The sequence below is a fragment of the Chaetodon auriga genome, chromosome 10, assembly GCF_051107435.1.
Source record: "Chaetodon auriga isolate fChaAug3 chromosome 10, fChaAug3.hap1, whole genome shotgun sequence".
NCBI classification, from domain to species: domain Eukaryota; kingdom Metazoa; phylum Chordata; class Actinopteri; order Chaetodontiformes; family Chaetodontidae; genus Chaetodon; species Chaetodon auriga.
This window is the reverse complement of record NC_135083.1, coordinates 28,199,030-28,220,293: the sequence shown is the minus strand read 5'-3', so window position 1 is coordinate 28,220,293 and position 21,264 is coordinate 28,199,030. Positions and strand designations below refer to the sequence as shown.

Genomic DNA, 21,264 nt, shown 5'->3' with positions numbered 1-21,264 from the left:
TGTACTCTCAATTCAGTATTTACATCTTTTAATCCAAAGAAAACCAATAATATTTCTGAAAACTACAATCCCAAATAGACCCGTCGTGCAGCGTGATACAAAACACCACCATATTTGTAGTCTTTCCGGTATGCAAAGCGGTGTCGTAATTAGAGTTTTAAAAAGATATATCAGCGGGGTTGATGGAATATGTAGCACAGCCGAATTAGCTATGACACTGTAAGGAGATGTTGTATGGGAAGAGAAATATTAGATGTTATTTTATTTCGGATATATTTTTAGATCCACGCTACGCAATCAGTTTCGTAGTACAAGTTCTTCCGGTATGTCAAAAAGACGTCGTAATTAGGGTTCTAAAAAGATAGATTTACAGAATATATTAAATATTTGATGCAGCCGAAACATTTATTACAATGTATTCATATGATAACATTGACAGAGAAAAGCAAACATACGCTGATTAAAGTACGAAACTTTAACAAATATTCTGGAAATGCTTTTAGTGTTGCGTTCAACGTCGGCGCGAATTATGCAACGGAGTATGAGTATTGCAATTACGGGCCAATGCTATGGCCATGTAGACACACCTGATGTCGCTGTTACGTCTGGGCAAGGATGGGAACTGACGAAAAACGCCATTGATCAATGACATGAGTTTGATTGTCTTCAGTCTACTAATAGCCAAAAGCATTGTGTAGCATTACTGTGCTACAAATGACTCATAAATGTTATATATAGGCATATGTATCAAATGCTGTCTACATTACTGTGGTATACTATGCTAAGCTATAACACCAATTATCAAGAAACCAAAAAACTATGAAAATTTGCCCCAGTCTCAATCTGATTCTATTTTGGTTGTAAATGTCAAACAGGCAAATCTAAAAATTAAAATAGTATACTTAAAGGAGACAAATTGTGCTATATTTTAGGCTAATACTTTTATATTGGGTTACCAGTACAATATGTTCCCAGGCTGGAATGCTAGAAAGCACAATATCATTCTCATACTGTCCATTGCTACAGGACTGTCTTTACCCTCTGTCAGAGACCCTCTTTTTGATCCTGTCCCAGGCATACAGGAAATCTGGTCTACTCTGACTGCAATGTTGTCAGTAATACTCAGATTGCACATAGTATTAATAAGTCCCATATGACATATGAAGGAGACCGAAATCTGAATAGCATGTTGAATGTCATGTTTTCTGACTGAGGCAGCCCACAAAAAATGACTGGATTGTCTCCTTTCAGTTTGTGGGTTTGTAGGCACTCCAGACACGCAAATGTATGCGCACAAGCACTGAAAGAGTTAGTATTTCATAATATGACCCCCTCAAGTCATTTTGTTATGTGTGGTTAAACAATCTGAGCTTAAATTTTATTTTAAGGAGTAACTGTATTGACAATTTAAAAAATGCAATAGACAACAAACATACCACAAAGAACAATTTATTTCAGAATTTCTCCAATATATTTGAAAAATGTGAGTGAGTGTGCGCGTGCGTTATTTACAGTGTATGACTGAGAAGGGTCCAGGTCTTTCAACTGAAAGAACATGAACAAACAAAAATAAAGTAGAAATAAAATAAACTAAATACGTTCATAAAATAAAGTTGCCATTTGTAAATAAAATTAACTGCACAGAACAGAATGGAACAGGACAGAACTTGTGGAAACACCAGTTATTTATTTTGGGCAGCGATACTGTTGAGCTGGTTCCCATGTGTCATCCCATTCCTTGCCACTGCCAGGATATGAAAGAAAAAACACATATAAACAGGAAACAAAGGTTAAAGGTTGACCTTGCTTCTGACATGTAAGAAAGTTAATGTTTTAATATATTTAATATAATATATTAATATGTCATGTTATAGTACTCCTGAAAAGCAAATTAAGTCTTTGTGAGCAGTTACTCAGCAAAATACGCATAATATAGTTAAAATGGTACGGTAACCAATGTATAAATCCTTTGTTTCCAGTCCAACACACAGGTTTATAGTCATTTAGGAAGAACTTACCACTTAGAGCATGGTGTCCACCGCACTTTGACTTCTTCTTTTCCCTGAAAGGCATGACATCAGAAAAAAATGACACAATTAATTATGAGAAAAACAAGCATTTCTTACAGAGACAGTTCTTAAAGATATGTGTACTGTGAAAGAGCTGAATATATTGCATAATTACTGAATTTCCAAAACCCTACGTATCACTGCAAAATTACAATACATGTAATGCCATGTATAAGCACAAGTTTTTAGTAACACTGTCAATCTGGGTCCAACAGTAAAGATTTGCATTTATTTTTAAATGGTGCAACACAAAATCCCTTTGAAATGCTAAGATTTCAGAGTGAACTAACTTAAACATTCTTGCAGGTTATAGCCATAATGTGACAACGGCAGCTGACAAGGACTGAAATAGGGAAGTTCCTGCTATACCTACTATCCTAAAAGAATTACACCAAAACTGTTAGCCTGCTCCTTCCCTGAGAAGGCTGAGAGGAGAAGGAGGATGGAGGAGAAGGCTGCGAGGAGAAGGAAGGTGGAGGAGGAGGCTGAGAGGAGAAGGAGGGTAGAGGAGGAGGATGACGGAGGAGGAGGCTGAGCAGAGGAGGAGGATGGAGGAGGAGGCTCAAAGGATAGGCTCTGCAGCGGGTGATTAAAACCTCCCAGAACATCATTGATACCCACCTACAGAGTGATATCGGTGAAGTGAGATGCCACAGTCTGTTCACACTGCTGCCATCACGAAGAAGATACAGAAGTATCCGCTGCTGTTCCACCAGAGTATGAAGCAACTTCTTTCATTAGACTGGGAGAGCCCTCAATCCACCCTCAAAACTACACCATTATTTGCTTTGTCTTGTGAAGCATAAAAGGACTACACTTTGCATTTCCTTTTATAACCCTGTGTTGTACAATGACCTATAAATAGACTTTGAACCTTAAATGTTTTTCCATCGTATTTTACAAGAAATCCATGAAGAAGAAAGAACATACTTACATTTAAAACTCTTTTGTGAACAATGCATTCATACATGAACACCTTGTGGGTCCTATGTTTTCTGCATTCTAAAAAAAGAAAAAATTATAAAAAAAAACAAAACACATGAAGTCAAGGGTGGAGGAGGAGGCTGAGAGGAGGAGGGTGGATGAAGAGGCTGAGAGGAGGAGGAAGATGGAGGAGAAGGCTGAGAGGAGAAGGAGGATGGAGGAGAAGGCTGCGAGGAGAAGGAAGGTGGAGGAGGAGTCTGAGAGGAGAAGGAGGGTAGAGGAGAAGGATGACGGAGGAGGAGGCTGAGCAGAGGAGGAGGATGGAGGAGGAGGCTCAAAGGATATAGAAGACAATGGAAGGGGCTGAGACGGGGAAGTTGGTGAAATGACAGGTACAAGGTAAAGAACAACTACTTCTTCCTCTTCTGGTTCTGGTTGTGCTCCAGACTGGTTGTCCACGGGGGGCAGGTGGACAGTTGTCCACCAGGGGCACAGGATCAGCTGGTGTCCCAGCTGCTTGTGGAGCAAACAACTCTGCAAATATTGCAAATAAAATATTGAAAAGAAGTACTCATTTTGAAGAAGATTTTGTACACAAATGTAAGTGCACGCATACACCTAGATAACTACATACTGAAATTCTCTTGTGACAATGCTATCCTTAGTTTGATTTTCAGAGAAAATGATATATCATCTGACAACATTGAAATTACACACTGTACATTGCTGTGATGCTAACCATCTGACATTTGTATGTAAGGGAGACTTAAGAGACGGTGCTTTGACCCTTACACCAAGGACACAGGCTGCTTGAGCAGTGCATGTGGGTGGCCTTTCTGAGCTGCTGCATCTGTAGGGCTGGGTATCGAACTTCAATACTTTTATGGTGGTTTTATGGTACTGACCAAACTGCTTAAATACTATCGAGTATCAAAAAATGTCACATATATTGATTGATAATTATCAATAAATATGATAATATGATTTTACCTTACACATATTGAAAAAGAGACAGAGCTGCAGGGAGAGAGGGAGGAGAGAAAAGAGGTCGTGTAAAAATCTGGTCCTTCCCCTGTTGTGTGTTCTTGTCATGTCTGTGTCATATTCTGAAGATACAGACATTAAAGCTGTAGTGAAACACTGGTGTGATGTTGATATGATTGTCTATAGGTCATTTCCAGGTCTATTTTTGCAGAGAACTGCGTGCATGTCAGAGTAAAAATAGACAAGAATACAAATCTCCCGATGAAGCGCAACAGCAGCCATGTTTGACACGTGCATAACTCGCACTGCTCATGTCGACAGTGTCGCTGCTCTGACCTGTTTGAAGCCAAAATGAAAAGCAAGCCATAACACTAAGCACATGCGCTGCAGGATTGATTGACAAATAAGATCACCATGTCTGAGAGGCCAAACCCCTTGTTAAACTATAGTGATTACAACTCACAGATAGCTGGGCTGACTTGATGATCCTGCTGGAGTTTCTGTTCTTTTGACAGATGACGCCCACTCACTGTCCTTCAGTGTGTAAACTTCCACTGGTTTAAATCTTCAGTATCACACATCCGCTTTACTGTAGCTTGCTGCATACACTCAAAATATGGGCCTATCTCTGATTTCTGATTTGATCTGATGCCAGTGGCTAGGGCACCACTGGCATCCTCAATTACAAACAATGGTCCCGGATAAAATCGTGGTGACTACATACTTATTAGAGGTGTCTATTAGGAATAGAGGATTTTTTTTAAAATCAGCTTAATATGCAATGGCAAATATAACAATACCAATAAAGTTTTGAATAAAATGTCTATTTTGTAGAATGGGAACTCATTAACGTCATTAACGTGTCAAACTGAAGACTTTTTGAGAGTTATTGCTTTTGTTATGGTTCAACCTAAGGAAAGCCAGGACCCAGTTGTGGAGACAAAGGAAATGAGGATTTATTGATCAAAAGTACAAACCAAAAATCACCTGAACCAGGGAAAAATGCATACAAGCGAGAAAACAGAAATTCACCACCACGGGAAGAAAGTATCAAAACAAAGACGATCAGAAAAAGAAACTAAGAGCAATAACAAAGTAGTAAAACAATGAAACAAAAATCACCAGACAACTGGGAGAAACTACTATCAGAATAGCTGAACAAAAGGCGATTATGAAAACTCACAGTGAAAAAATAACAATTCGAGAGAGCACTGGGGGCAGGAGGAGCAGGACTAGAGCCGAGAGAGTTTACGGCAGCGAGCTGCATGCGACAGAGAGAATAGTCCGGCACAGGAGATGAGCATGAGGTGCCTTAAGAAGCCGAGCTGATTAATTGATGAGGTGCAGGTGTGTCTCATGAAGCTCGCTCCCAGAGTAACTCGGCCTGCCTCTCTCTCCTGCTCCAACCTGCTGAGTGAGATAGAAGGAAAAAACACAGTATCAGGGAGACACAATGACCCGAGACCACAGCCATAACAGCTTTAGAGTGTATCTCAACATTATCAGTCCCTTTTGTTTCTATGGGAGATGCAGCTAACTAGTGCAATTGTACTTAAACAGTTCTGGCCCTTCTGGTGAAGCCATTTTTAGCAACTACTACATTGTTAATACTGTACTAACATTAAGCTAGCTAGCCGGCAAAAAGCTTTCAAATGAACACACGTTGCAAAGGACAGAATGTTACAGAGGATGTTCTCCTGAAGTTTCTCTCTCTCTCTCTCTCTCTCTCTCTCTCTCTCTCTCTCTCTTAAACAAAGTGCTCTTAACGAGATATTTCATTTTTGTTATGCTTGTATTTCTGTCGACATTATATTGATCAGGAGAGTTCATGACAACTTACCTGGGTCTGGCGGGTGTCAAATAAAGATCATCCAAAGTCCCGACATGAATTACGTCTACTACGACTCCCAAGGTGCACTGCGATTAAAGCATCCAATCCGAGCTGAAACTTAAGGTTGATGTTTTTTAGACACCAATTTAATTATCAATCACTTTTAATTAGTTCACATTCATAATCTGTTTCATTTTGAAATAAATAGTTAAAACGATTTTATCAAGCAAAGCGGACTGGCGTCGTCTCTGTAGCAACGGTAGCTGAGGATTATGGGTAGTGTGTTGCCTACAGCCATCCATCACTAACAAACAACTCTTTCTTTCCCAGAATCGAAGGGGAAAACACGAAAAGTGATGTCCAGAAAATTAACCCTCTAATGTTGTTTAATTAACAAGGACACTATGGTGTTTCTGTTTGAGAAATGTTGCAGATATCATTGTGAAAATCACCGTTAACGTGAAAACGGACAGTAAGGAGAATACTTCTGTGTGTCAGGTCCTCAGTTATCCAATGGGACTGATGCTCTCAGCGGCTTTAAGCAACGCGGTCGGGTTAATGAGTTGAAGTGAATGGAAGGCTGGAGCGCTCGCTCTGAGCGTCAAATATCGACTCGGATGGAATTACATCAGGGCGACCTTGTGAGTCAGAAACTGACGCCGAACTGAATGGCCCTGACCACGCGTCGGTTTTTGACGCGCTGGGAGTGAGACTGTGTTGGGAAAACGTGAAAATAGGTCGAAAGTCAAAATATTGGTGAAATTGGGTTTTCATTAAATTATTATTTTACAACATGTTGTCTATCATTCCTTAAAATATCTCATTATATTTCGCTTGTTTAATATGTTTAAAAACGCTATTTAAATTAGGCACGCTGTTTGTTGTTGTCTCCTACGAATGAAAAACGAACAGCGCATGAAATCCGCCCCTAACGTGTTAGTCTACATAGCCTACGAAGACGGTTTATCTATCATAGTTAGGGTGACCGGATGTCCCGCTTTGTGCAGTGCAGCCGCGCATTTCAATTACTTTTCACACGTCCCGCAAATTGTGATGTTGTCGCGAATTATTATTGACAGTGTCTTCGCGACAACGTTACAATTTGTTGGATGCAGGGAGCAGTGCTCGAGGCGATTGCCCCGTGGCCCTACTAATAATAAAAAGAAAAAACACGCAGGATAACAATAGAGCTCGAGGCTTCAGTTCCTGCAGCTATAGCTGTAGGGGCCAGTGCTCTGTGCGATTGCCCCATGGCCCCAATAATAAGAAAAAACACGCAGGATAACAATAGGACGCGGGGCTTTGCTCCAAGCACTGGTCCCTGCAGCTATTTGCACTGAACATAGATTTATGAGACCCAGTGGTGAAGGGCCGCATGGCTTTCTTGTCCTTGAGGACACCCTGGCTGTATCGCTTCTCTTGTGAGAATGCATAGCCCAATGTGAGCACCTGGTCAATCCAGCCCTTCAAGATTGCAGGAACAGTGAACCAGTACATGGGGAACTGAAAGATAATGAGGTCTGCCTTAGTGAGTTTGCGTTGTTTTTTAGTGATATCAACAGACAGTTTGCCAGTTTGCAGCTATTTCATAGCTATAGGGGCCAGTGCTCTGGGCGATTGCCCCGTGGCCCTAATAAATCGTTGTTTGGTTCTGGTATGAACACCTGACATGCTGACATTTAGATAATATATACACACTCATATACACACTCGCTTGCACACACACACACACACACACACACACACACACTAGCTGTCCCTAAAGAGACGTGGCTGGGCACCGAAACCTGAGGCGAGGAAGAAGCTACCTTTGGGGGCCAACCACACTGAGAACCCCCACAGAGAGGTCACAGTCCGAAACCACAGGGAGCGCCGCCACAGAGACCACCCCAACCCGGGCAGACAGGAGGCCCCACACCAAGGTGCAAAGCCCTCTAGCCACCTGGGGGCGAAACCGTCCATGGAACAGCACCCCCAGTGGCGAACCTGAGACAACTCCCAGTCTGGCAGGCCCCCATGAGGAAACAATGGAGCTAAAAACTGACAGACTAAAACAGTAAAATAAGGTAAAAGGCATAAAGGCTAAAAATACAAGGGACTAAAACAGTAAAATAAGATAAAGGATACAAATGCTAAGGCTAACACAGTAAAATAGGATAAAGGATATAAATGCTAAGAACTGGTAGACAAACAGTAGAATAAGATAAAAGTTCTAAAAGCTAGGTATTAAAGGTATTAAGGCAGAACCCTGTCAGCTTTTTCCTGTTGCTGGATCTTGTTTGTTTATCTGTGTTGTCTTCAGCCACATGAGTCCATATGAGCTGCTTCAGACACACCTGGGGGAAGCACACCTGTATGTCTGGGCAGGATGTATTTGATGGTGGTCACGTACACGTGATGGGAATATTTCACTTGGCAGTCTTTTCTATAATAATACCTCAGACAAGTTTCAACATCTCTGCCTCTGGAAAATAGGATCCATATCACCATAATATTTGGAAGTGACTGAGTGTAAAGAGTGTCCGTTTCTGTTAGCGCATTGCACACGTGCACTTTATGGTTTTATGATGGTTCATTTATTAGTGATGGTTAAACAAAAACAGGCTTCTCATTCCAACGGGACGCACATTTAGTTAATTTGCTGAAATGATCATTTTTATAGGCAGATTTAAACCAAGCCCCCAGGAATGTCTCCAAGTTAAGTTAATTTCATAGTGGCCAAACCGTGTAACTACAACATCCCATGATGCAGTGGGGCCCAAAAAGACTTTTTCACATAAGCTTACATTGTAAAAGAAGCATCTGTAAAGTAAAACAGTGGATCCATTTTTTTCCAGCGTCACAACCTCCCCAGAATGACTCGTTTCATTATCAGAATTTGATCCGTTTGGTCCGACAACATTTGGAAAGTCTAGGAGAGTCAAGTTAGAGGAGCACTAAACAGGAAGTTAGCTTAGCGGCCAGAGGAAGTCTTCTTCTTCTTTGAATTTTAACGGCAGTTGGACCAACGAAGTCCCACAATGCAGAAGCTAGGCTGAATATCCGGGTATTTCTACACTCTTCATGCTCCACTGAGCAGCTTCATAGGAATGAACGGGGCTCCACCTCCAACGGTGCAGACACTTCTTCATGATTTAAACAACTTTCGTTTGCTAGCTTGCAAATGAACACTTATTTTCAGCAGACTCATCAACGGGTACCAACCAAAAAGGTGAACTTCTATGAAGAAGATTTATGAAAAAAAAAGCATGAATAACAGATTCAATTGAACTATTTGAATACCTGGAACTAAAAGTCTGTAAAAACAGTTGTTCTTGTCCTGTTCTAATGCTCATGGTAAAAAATAAGCTGATCAGAATGTGTCAAGTCAAATTATCTTGAGAGAGAATTTTTTTGTATCTTTATTTATAATGTTAATTACATACCTTTGTTTCCAACACATTATCTCTCTCTCTCTCTCTCTCTCTCTCTCTCTCTATATATATATATATATATATATATAGATAGATATAGATATATAGATAGATAGATAAAGATAGATAGAGATATACATATATCTCACCCAAACTGTACAATGGACAGTGTTCTCATCATTCTAAAAACACACCTACAATAAACGTAAAATACAATTTTCCAAAAATTAAATAATACTATAAAAGATAATGTAGAAAAATATCTCCAAACACTTTCACTCAAAGACAACTCCAAAATGTAACTGCTCCTCCACCACTGAGCAGAGGACATCATTGTAACACCACTACTGGACAAAGGTGTCCAAACTGTCCATCTCTAAAGTCTATACAGACCCTTGCTCTGACCAGTGACGCAAACACACTGAGCGCATCCTGAAACACTCCATGTTTTACTCTGTTCCTCCTGGTGAGATATAAAGCCATTTTGGCTTCACCCAACAGGAAGTTTAGTAGCTGACACTTAGCAGCATCGCTCGTCTTGTACCCAACCCTGAATATAAACACCACTTCAGACCATTCCTCCTCAAAAGATAAAAACAGGGACTCCAAAGTCCTGAACAAAGCCTGAATCCTGCCACACTCTAAGAAACTGTGAAAAATGGTGACCGCCCTTCTCCAAAAAGGATATTCATTTGACACAGTGGGATTCACTACAGATATAAATGAGTTGACGGCCACAGCTCCATGGAGGATTCTCCACTGCAAGTCCACGGTTCGTTTCTTGGACGGGAGATTGTACAAAACTCTCCACCCTGGTCTGTCTACACCTGTTACCCCCAAAGTCTTCCTCCACACGGAGTCCTCTCTTTCATTTAGCTTGTTTTTGTTCAGAGCTTAAACACAACATGCATACAACACCTTACCTTTGACAGAATAAAAATCAACATGTTTTACATCTAGCAAAGGTCCAGAACAACCATTCAAATCAGGATAACGCTCCAGCTCTGGGAAAGGGTCCTGTTCATCCGGGGCCTCCTCCTCCCCACTGTAGACCCTCACAGTTCAAAGTCCTCCTTGGACAGTTTCTCAGACCATCTTTTTAAGATGTAGTCTGTGTAGTGCACTGACCTCAGACCCAGCAGATCAGCAGCAGCATGTGTGTCCTTTACACTCTGTCCAGCTGCGTCTACTAGTTTCCTTTGAGTGACCATTTCAGTGGCATTCAGTGTGTGGGTGAGGCCTGGTGTTGAGCCGTCCTGAATGTCCATCCGGGCCCCACTGACAAGAGGTTCCTCCAACAGCCAGTGAACAGAAACAGTAGGCCCCAGCCTTTTCCACTTAAAAAGACTGCATGCTTTAAAAAGCCCTGTATAAAATGAAGACAGTTCAGACAAGTTTAAAAAATGTGCATCCATTAAAAACAAAGCAGCATCGATCCCAAGACTCTCCTCAGAATAGCACTCACAACATCCTTCCAAACAAGAGCTTTGCCTCCAGTTGTGAGATATTTTCTGAATAAACTGAAAATGAAAAGTTGCTATCCTGCTTGCTTGCCTTGCCCTCCTTCCTCCTTAGGCAAGAAAAGAGCAGCCTGAGGTACCCAGTGTAGTCTGCCCCCCCCCCCCCCCCCAAAAAAAAAAAAAAAAAAATCTACCAAAATTAACTGTTGTTTAGGTGGCTCCATACATCCCAAGTGATGCCACAGTGTAGAGGCCACCAGATTATTGACTACTAAGGCCTTCCCCCTAAAGGACATTTTAGGCAATAACCACTTCCATTTATTTAGTTTTCCTTGTACCTTTTCTATTGCAGCTTCCCAGTTCCTGCTCACTGTCATTTTGTCGCCCAAATCAATTCCCCAAATATTTAATACCACCTTTCTTCCACATTAAGCCCCTGGGTAAATTTTGGAGACCATGAGACCATCTCCCTACTGCCAAGGCTTCACTCTTTTTCCAGTTTACCATTGCTTTCGTTAAAATACCAAAATCCAGAACACATTTTCCAAGATGATCTACATTTTTTTTGGTTAGTGACCAGGACTAAAACATTGTCTGCATATGCTGACAGAATGTGGGCTTTGTTATAAGCTGGAAGGACCAGACCACTGACACCAGACCATATCCTGTGGAGCAGAGGTTCACTGATCTAAGATCTAAGATCTTTAACTTTATTAATCACCACGCAACATGCACATGCTTTTTTTTGGTGAACACAACAGCACATGGCATGCTTTTTGGTGAAATTGTTCCTCTGCATTTAACCCATCCTGGTAAGTCCTTCCTCCACGGCAGACCAGGAGCGGTGGGTAGCCAGCTGACAGCGGCGCCTGGGGACGCAGTCCCTCTTTGTCACCATTTGGTCAGGTGGAGATCTTTTTGCATGTTTTTAGTGGGGTTTTTTGTGGAGGATACCCCAGGTGAACACGGGGAGAACATGCAAACTCCACATAGAAAGGGCCCTTTTTTCCTAAAGGGCAGCAGGCAATGAGGGCATGGTGGAGGACACCCCCCCAGCACCCACAGCACCCCAGGCAGAATTCAAGCTGTGAGGCGACAGTGTTACCACTTTGCCACCCAATGGACAGAGTATATGACATCCCTGACAGAGAACAACCTTGTCGGACCCCTCTCTCTACTTTAAAAGGAGCACTCAGCCCTCCATTGATCTTCAGCACACTCTGAATGTCTTGGTACAAAACTTTGATCATAGCTATGAGACCTGGGTTGAGACCAAACCGCTCCAAGATCTTCCAAAGGTCGAGGTGCTCAACGCTATCAGAAGCTTTTTCTTGATCTAATGAAATAAGACCAACATCTAAACCCAAAGAACTGGAAACGTCCAAAACATCCCAAATTAAAGACACATTGTCTACAATAGGTCTGCCAGGCACACAGTAGGTTTGGGCTAGATGAATGGTCTGGTCCAGGTCACTCAAAACCAAAGAATGGTCTGTAAAACCGGATACAGATAAAATCTGACACTTTTTTACAACACCAAAATGATGATTAAAACAATAAAACCTGTCCAGCCGAGCTAAAGAGATAATGTTGTCTCTGACATGAGCCCATGTGTACTGCCTCTTCTTGTCATGCAGTCTCCTCCAGATATCCACAAGATCATGTGTTTTGACAAGGTGGTTCAGCACTCTCTGTGATGCTCTATGAGGTTCAACATGGTTCCTATCTACATGGTCATTCTCAGTACAGTTAAACTCTCCTTCCAAGAACAAAATTCATGTTCAAACTTGGCTTTGACAACCATGAGTCTCCCCTCCTCCTTGTGCTCTGGTTCATGGCTGTTGGCTGCAGGATTCTCTCTCAAGATTAGACCAGTTTCAAAAATTGTCCCCGTTACTTTGAGACTGGAGTATGTTCACCACCTGGACCACACTGGACTCAGGATCCACAAACATTGACTCATATGTGTCCTCCGTTCTGGATTACATTAACACGTGTTGACATCAGGGAAGCTAAACACATTCACAAGCTACAGATTGAAGAGCACTTCCACAACAATGCCAACACCCGCCGCATGTGGCAGGGCATCCAGGCCATCACAGACTAAAAATACAGCCCCACCAACCAGGAATGCCTCCCTCCCTGATGGGCTCAATAACTTCTACACTCGCTTTGACGGGGACAACACACAACCAGCCACCAAAACTGCTCCCCACCCAGATGAACATCTCCTCACACTCTCCACTTATGACGTGCGTTCTGCACTCAGCAGGGTGAACGTCCGTTAGGCTGCTGGCCCTGATGGCAGATCCGGCCATGTGCTCAAGGCCTGTGCAGAACAGCTGGCTGGGGCCTTCACTGACATCTTCAACCTGTCACTGGCCAAGGCAGCAGTTCCCATGTGCCTCAAGATCGTGCTGGTACCGAAGCAGTCAGCTGCAATGGGCCTTAATGGCTTCCGCCCCGTCACACTCACCCCCATCATCACCATGTGCTTCGAGAGGCTGGTCTTGGCCCTAAAATGCTGTCTTCCCCCCACACTGGACCCCCATCATTTTGCCTACTGACCAAACCGGTCGATGGAGGATGCCATCTCCACGGCACTGCACTCCATCCTGATGCACCTGGACAACAACAACACCTACGCAAGGATGCTGTTCATCGACTTCAGGAAACTAAAGGCTGCAGTCAAACCCCCATTCACATCGATGGGGCTGAGGTTGAACGTGTCTCCAGCTTCAAGTTCCTGGGCGTCTACATCTCCAAGGACCTCCAGCGCAAGCGGTGTCTAAGAAGGGCACTCAGCATCAGCAGAGACTGCTCCTACCCCAACCATGAACTGTTTGCCACCTGTCATCTGGTAGAAGGTACACGAGCCTCCATTGCCGCACCAGCAGGCACAGGAACAGCTTCTTCCCTAGAGCTGTTACCCTGCTGAACTCCATCCCCTCAGCAGCCCCCCCCTCCAACCCCCACCACCCTCCCATGGACACTGACACCCCCTCTTACCACCTCGTGGCCCTCCTCCAACCCCCACCACCCTCCTATTGACATTGACATTGACAACCCTTCTTACCATATGTGTGTGAAAATGCCATTTCAAAAGGTGTCATTTTTCAATTTGTCATTGTCCTTATTTGACAAATCTTCTATTAGTTCCTCTTCTGAGGGACTTTTGATTCCCAGTTATGTTCCTGGAATTTGTTCCTTTGGTTCAATAGTTCCTGGAGCTAATTGAGTGAAAAGGACTATATGTTGTGTTCTGACTGCTGGGGATAAAACTGGTACATTTTACATTTCAAAAGACACTGAAACCATGCTCCAAATGGTTGTCCATGTCAAGTTGCTAGCTCTGTGGCTATATTTGAGCTATAAGTGACACATTTTTGGTCATCATACTGTTATCCCTAGTCCCCAGTAGTTCATGTGTCCAGCCATAATGCACTCCTGAAGTTAACTCTTTGACACTGAATACATGTATTGAGGAAGACCAGCAAGAAAATATGCACATAGGCAAATGACACATGTCATCATACTGTAGACTATTACATATTTACAGACAAATGGGTTACTGAAGGAAAACTCATTTCAAAATACAAAAGAAATATTCCACTGACGTGGTTTTATTTGATTTTTAGGCAGGTCAGAGACACATATTTAAATTCTCTATTTTGAACTTTGCAAAGGTCATGGTCAAGCTACAAAGCTACTCATCAAAGTGACAAGAAGCCAGTGGAGATGAAGATGCTAAAAAGGGTGTAATGTGCTCTCATTTATTATTATTATTATTGTTGTTGTTGTTGTTGTTGTTGTTGTTGTTGTTATATTTATCCCGCTATCTTTAGCTTCATCTCTCTTATGTTTCCTTATCTACATGCTATTCTCTGTGGTGGCACCAATCATCCTCCATACCTAAGTGCTCATACCGCGCAGTTCCAACCCGCTCGCTCCACAGATGAAGGGCGCTAACCAGTAGCGTTACAATTATTAATAACACATTTGCGAGCGTTTTCCCCACGAGACACAACACGAATGACAGGACATTATGTGCGACGAACCATGTAATTTAAGGTAAGCCTATGTATTTTATTTATTGATTTTGAAGAATGTACATCGTCGTGCGGCGGCTGCTCAGCATCAGCAGCGTGGATGCTGGATATCCATGTATCCACATGGTTGCCGAAAATACATTTACTTTGCAATCTGTAACATCTTTAGGGATCAGTGGTGAACATTTGGTCACAGAGACACTGCTTCTATTCATAACTGTAGATGTCCTGATGGGCTAAAATGAATAAAAGCTTTGTTCATCGACAACATCTGCTTGCATTAATCCTTCACATGGAGCTTTCTCTCATCCACGGGCATGTTCTCCTACAGTACAGCCCTGAAGCATGGCAATAGCGTTACTGCAATTTATGTAGAAGACCTCAAGCCATCGATTAGCCTATAATTCGAAACGAATCTAAAGTAGGCTCATGTCACAATTACGAGAGGATATCCATCAGAGGATCAACCCAGTCATAGTTTTGTAAAATTTACTGGCCAATATTATGTAGGCCTACCCGTAGCCTAATTGGCGAAAATCATAGGTATCATTCCTAATCATACTCTCCCTGCCACGTGCCTTTGATTTCTTCTGGAGTCGAAAAAAAATCACTTATCATGTGATATGTTTTCAATTCATTGTCAGTTCAATTCACTTCTAAATATCCACGTCTTGAGAAGCAAACGCGATCTTGCGCTATCTGCACCATCTTTCTGAACGCATGTACAAACCACTGCATAGCCAGCAGAGCAGAGGACCGACGTGTGGGATAATGTGTGTCGTCTGTCGCGTTGCATGCTTTGTTTCCTGTCAAGTCCACAGTGACTGTGCGACGCTGTAGTCAGGCACCCACGGCAGCTCTCCGGGGTCTCTGACCGTGTTCACAGTGAGCACAGATCGCTCAGCGGGGATTCCCACACTGCGAACCTGCGAGTTACAACTAAGCAACAACATTATTAGTATTAGAGCAAGCCTAAAGAAGAAACAAGAAGTAGAGCGTTTGACCTTTTTTTTTTTTTTAAACTTTAAGAAATTAGTACATCTGTTGGATTTATTAATGCCCACAGATATACTGTGGTAAAGCTATGGCGGACAACATGATATTTTACATTTACCCTAAGTTATAATATAATAAAGATATCGTCTAGACATAGTGCGCGTACCTCACAGCAAGGAGGTCGCTGGTTCGATCCCCGGGTCGGGCAGGGCCTTTCTGTGTGAAGTTTGCATGTTCTTCCCGTGCATGCGTGGTTTCTCTCCAGGCACTCCGGCTTCCTCCCACAGACCAAAAACATGCTCATTAGGTTAATTGGTGACTCTAAATTGTCCATAGGTGTGAGTGTGAGTGTGAATGGTTGTTTTTCTGTATATCTGTCTATGTTGATAATTTGATTTGATAATTATTGTTAATAATAATAATAATAATAATAACAATAATAATAATAATAATAATAATGCAATATTAACGGTTTCTTAAAATTGCATCTACTCCTTCATCCTCTTTGAAAAATCCACAAGCTCATTTGGACATAAAAGTCTCAAAAGTCTATTCTATGTGTACACTTGTGTAAATTGCATACTGGAACATGATTTGCTCTAAACTAGTTGTGATGTCACAAATTCCTGGTGGTTTGTCCAGGTGTTAAAAGGTTTAAGGTGACAACAGAGAGACTTTCCCTCTCCAGCAGATGAATGTGAACAGATTCTTTTAGTGTCAAAATGCACATACATTACTCTGCACTGTGAATCTCAGCTAACAGAACACAAAACACATTGTGATGGGACTAATGCAAATGAAACATTTCCTGCAGCTTCTGCATCACATATAATGCATTCAAATAGCAAAACATGACATGGTCTTCATGACCATCAATGAAATATTATATTTGCTTTTGAACTCCTTCATTTTCTAAATGATTCTTGATGTAAATTAACTGGACACCATTTACCATCATATACATGTGGTGTCACTGTTTCTATGTCACTGTAAAGCAATCTAACAATATGTGGCCGTTCTGCCTATTTTGTGAGACATTCAGTGACCATCACTCTTTTGTCCTTTACACATCATTCATTTCCCATTAATTGAACCATATAGGCTTACATATGTGCACACAAACACACTTGTTCTCTCTCTCTCTCTCTCTCTCTCACACACACACACACACATGCACAGATATTTGTATCACTAGTTGTCACCACAGTGACAGGAGGACATCATGGGTGGGTGTGCAGTCAGTTTAAAGTCCCCACTGGGAGGGGGGGTCCTGGTGCTGCTGGAGTGAAGCATTCTGAAGAGGCTATGAGCTGGTTGTGATGGGCCTGCTACTATCTGGGCCCACTGTCTGGCTGTGGTATCATACAGAACACTCACAGTTTGCCCTGTCCTGAGAGACGCCTGACTCTCCGCATGATGTGTTCTAGTCTGTGTGTGGTGTGGGTAGACACCCTCAATGGTGACTCTGTAGAACTGGGTGGGAACTTTCAGGGACATGTTCGTCTTCCAGAGCAGTCTGAAGAAGAACATTTTCTGATGAGCTCAATTGATGAGATGAGTGTGTCTCCCATTTCAGAACGCTGGTGAGTGAATTACCCAGAAACTTTCAGATTCCACCACCTTTACAGCTGCATTGTTGATGAGTAGAGGGGAATGTGAAGGTGGATGTTTATGCAAGTGCATGAGCATCTCCACCCTCTGAAGTTGCTTTATATGTCAGCTGGGGAAACCCTCTATGGGTCATGCAAGTGAAACGTGAGATGTTACGGGCCAGTAGATGAAAAAACAAGAGTAACACATCTAACTACAATTTGATGAATTGTGGAGGACCCCCAAATGTATTATCCAGGCATTAAACATGAAACATGTCCATGTCTGTGAAAATCCGAGGAGAAATAGAGGTGCACTGTAGGGAGGATAGCTGATCAGCTATACAGTCAGGAGACTTATATCTGAGCAAAAAGACAAGACTAACAATTTATATAAGCAAGATATACTGTAACATGTTAATTAGTGAGTTTCAGAGGTACTAGCAGGTGGATTTTGTTACCTCTGGACAGTCATGGCTTTACCTTTGTAGTAGATATATGAGAGTGGTATCAATCCTCTCATCTAAGTCTGAGGAAGAAAGAGAAAAAGCATGTTTCCTGAATTATCAAACTAGTCCTTTAAGTATCTTAATGCTGCTTCTAGGGCTGGGCGATATGGCTGAAAACTGTATCATGATATAAGTGTTTTATATTGGTCGATATCGATAATTATTGATATTTTTATGACCTATTTAAAATAAGGACCAGGAGATAAATACATTAAATTTAAACATTTTTATTTTAAATTCAACCTTCCTCTGATTATAATCCCCTCAGCTATCAAAGCAGAAAGGAAAGGAAATGTCAACACAAGCACAAGCTGATTAATCTTCTGGTGAATAAAGTGTTTTAAAAAAATGTGCAATGTTTTATAAACATGGAGAAATTAAAATAAACTGAGGTAGACTTTACATCTGTTACATAGAAAACAAATGGCAGTCTTAGAAAAGTACTTTCGGCCAGGTATAACATTGAGGGCAAGCAAGTGTAAGAGATTTTCATAACCTGGCTTCTCCACAGTGCTCAGCGGGAGCATGTCTTTAGTTATATGATATGCCACTGTCTCCGTTATGTCTTTGTGCCTTTTAGATGATTTGTCATAAGGCACTGAAGCAGAGTACCTCTGCATGGCGGTCTGCTGCTTGTGCGGTGGTGCTGCGGTAGGGTTGGCGAATACGCTGCACTCCGAAGGGTGAGCGCAGCTAAGGTGATAAAACAAGTTTGTGGTATTAAACGGTCTTGGTGGGACGACGGTCTTGCATACTTTACAGACCACATTGGTCTCACTACGGTCCGACTTACAAAATCCAAAAAACTGCCATATTGACGAGCTGACTTTCCCTGTTTTATCGACAATTTCTTCGCTCGCTGCAGTGCTCACTTTCTATTTCTCATCTCACTCCTCGCGAAGAATCAAACAAGAGACAACGCGATGGCGCAACCAAACTTGATACTGTTACATGACTGGCTGTCAGCGTGTCACTCCCAGTTATCAGTGATTACTCCCTACATTGCTAGGTTACCAGAGAGCGAGTGCCTTTGTTCATGCAACCAACCTTGCTTCGCAACTTCTGGTTTCTTCCGACGAAGAAAAAAAATTATTGAATGTTTTATTGAACGCATTTTTTATTGATATTGATTACGTGTCTATCGCGAGACATATTGTTATCATTTTATCGCCCAGCCCTAGCTGCTTCATAAGGATATTCTCAAGATTGATCTAAGATGTGTGTGGGGTGCATCACATTGGCAGCTTGGTTCTGGTTAGGAAATAAAGTCACTGGCTTTTTATTTAATCTGTCAGCAACTGTGTATTATTACTGATATCAGAGTTTTGTTTGATGCACAATGTAAAAATCACAGGGCGTATCTCATATTAAAAATATTCTTGTAATGACAGCACAGTTCTGTTGCTGTGGTGATAAGCACAGTGCAGAAATAATGCAGTTTAATTTGAAGAGACTGTCTGACCCAGTTCACAGAAGCAGATGGGGCCAGAGCAGGATAAGGGCTCAATGCTCCACATGGACTGTTGTGCACTAGAGTGGCAATTGAGTTATGCAATTTGTAAGCTATAAAATGTCAAAGGTACCTTTCATGTGTTAACATAATACACTAGCTTTATTGTCGGCATGAGTCTTTACATTGTCAGCTGCCCGTGCCTGTTGATGCATAACTTCAATATTGTTTCCTCAGCCACATTCAGTGGTACTGAAATAATTTGACAAATCATTTGGGGAGTGTATAAAATTACCAGGGTTGGGAGGGGGTTTAATCTTACATTTAATTTCATAAAAATGCAAGATCCTGCACAATATTATTATTATTATTTGTTTTATTTGGACCCTCCCCTTAGAAAAAACAACGCGCTCCCCATATATTTCAAAATAATATATTAATGACAATGACAAGTCTCTTAAAAGAAACTTTTATTACAGCCACTGAATCATTGAAGGGAGCAACACACACAATAACTCAATGGCTGCTAATGGGCATTGCAAAGTTGTCCAGCTGGATTTGTAGCTATTTGCATAATTACAAATTATAATTGGATTTTCTTACTTCTGGAACAGAGGGCAGAAGTTTTGGTTGCATTATAACTCTGTGTGGGGATGTGGTTAACCCCACTGCTAAGTATGACACATAATTTTAAAAGATGTGACTGATTGATAAAAAAGACTTTCTATTATCACTTTCATGATAATAGAAAGTGAAATTGATAGACATAATCATGGAATTTAGTCTCCATTAAGACATGGGGTAATAATGAATTCTGTTCTTGTAATGAATAGCTTGTTGAATAAAGTAGCCTGCACTGTAAAAAAAATGCTGTTGTTTTTACGGAAAAAAACTGACAGCTGTGCCAGAATAATTTTGTAAAAAAAAAAAACTTTAAAAATGTAAACTGCTTTATAGAACAACCTGTAAAATATACTGTTTAAAAGTGTTGTAATTCATTTAAAGAAAACACATTTTAAACTGGTAAATCCAACAGTGCTTTTCTGTTGCTAATGCATGACCACGCTGCTATTAAACTAATTCTTTCAGTAAGACTTACATGTAGTTGTCACTTATCATACATTGAATCCCATTCAATTTCACTGAAAAATACCATACAAGATTGTTTAACTGTGAAAGCCTCATTATAAGACAGTCAATTAACTCAATTTTTCCGCAAATTTTACACAAAGGTTGTTTATAATTCAAGATTCAAGATTCAAGATTGCTTTTATTCTCATTGGGCATGGACATGTCAATGAAATTTGCATTGCAACCCCCGTGTAGAAAGAAAGATAATAAAATAAAATAAGATGAACTCACAACTAAGATAACATAAACTCACAAATAAGATAAAATAAACTCATAACATAAAAAGTAAGCATTTAAAACGTATATACAATGTACATAAAATGCAATAGTACTGTGTGTATACTTAAATGTTAAGTACACAGAAGGTGCAAGTGAAGGTGGTCGCAGTGTGCAAAAAGAATTGAGGTGGGAGTGACTGTGTGTGGCTATATGGGGGGAATGTGTGTTTGGCAGCGGGGGGGAGGGGGTGTGGGTGTGAGGTGGCGGGGGAGGTGTTCATAGACCAGGAGAGGTCAGATGTGATGTGGAGGCCCAGGAACTTGATGTTGTCCACACGCTCCACCACTTCTCTGTCCATGAGGAGGGGGGCGTGATCCGTCTTCCTGGACGGCCTAAAGTCCACAATGACCTCCTTGGTCTTCCCTGTGTTCAGAACCAGGTTGTTGGCTGAACACCACTGGGTGAGCTGGTAAATCTCCTCTCGTTGTTGTCTGAGATGAGACCCACTACTGTAGTGTCGTCCACGAACTTCACGACTGTGTTCGTGGGGTAGATGGCAGCACAGTCATGTGTGAACAGGGTGAAGAGGGCTGGGTTGAGCACACAACCCTGTGGCGTGCCCGTGCTGAGGACCAGAGGG

The 21,264-nt window shown here is 41.7% G+C and overlaps 1 protein-coding gene and 1 long non-coding RNA gene across 3 annotated transcripts in view; one reads left to right on the top strand and one right to left on the bottom strand.

Annotated features, from left to right (window-relative positions):
- Positions 1–1,444: 1,444 nt before the first annotated feature.
- Positions 1,445–3,041, bottom strand: LOC143327444 (uncharacterized). Its single transcript, XR_013077739.1, has 3 exons — positions 2,691–3,041; positions 2,019–2,062; positions 1,445–1,744 (listed from the first exon to the last, which is right to left on the bottom strand). It is a non-coding gene; the product is annotated as an uncharacterized LOC143327444 (long non-coding RNA).
- Positions 3,042–14,603: 11,562 nt separating this feature from the next.
- Positions 14,604–21,264, top strand: part of slco4a1 (solute carrier organic anion transporter family, member 4A1) — an 86,762-nt gene continuing 80,101 nt past the window's right edge. For both annotated transcript variants that reach the window (XM_076740649.1, XM_076740647.1), the window contains exon 1: positions 14,604–14,752. The gene's annotated coding sequence lies outside the window, so the exon portion shown is untranslated. The remainder of the gene's footprint in view (positions 14,753–21,264) is intronic.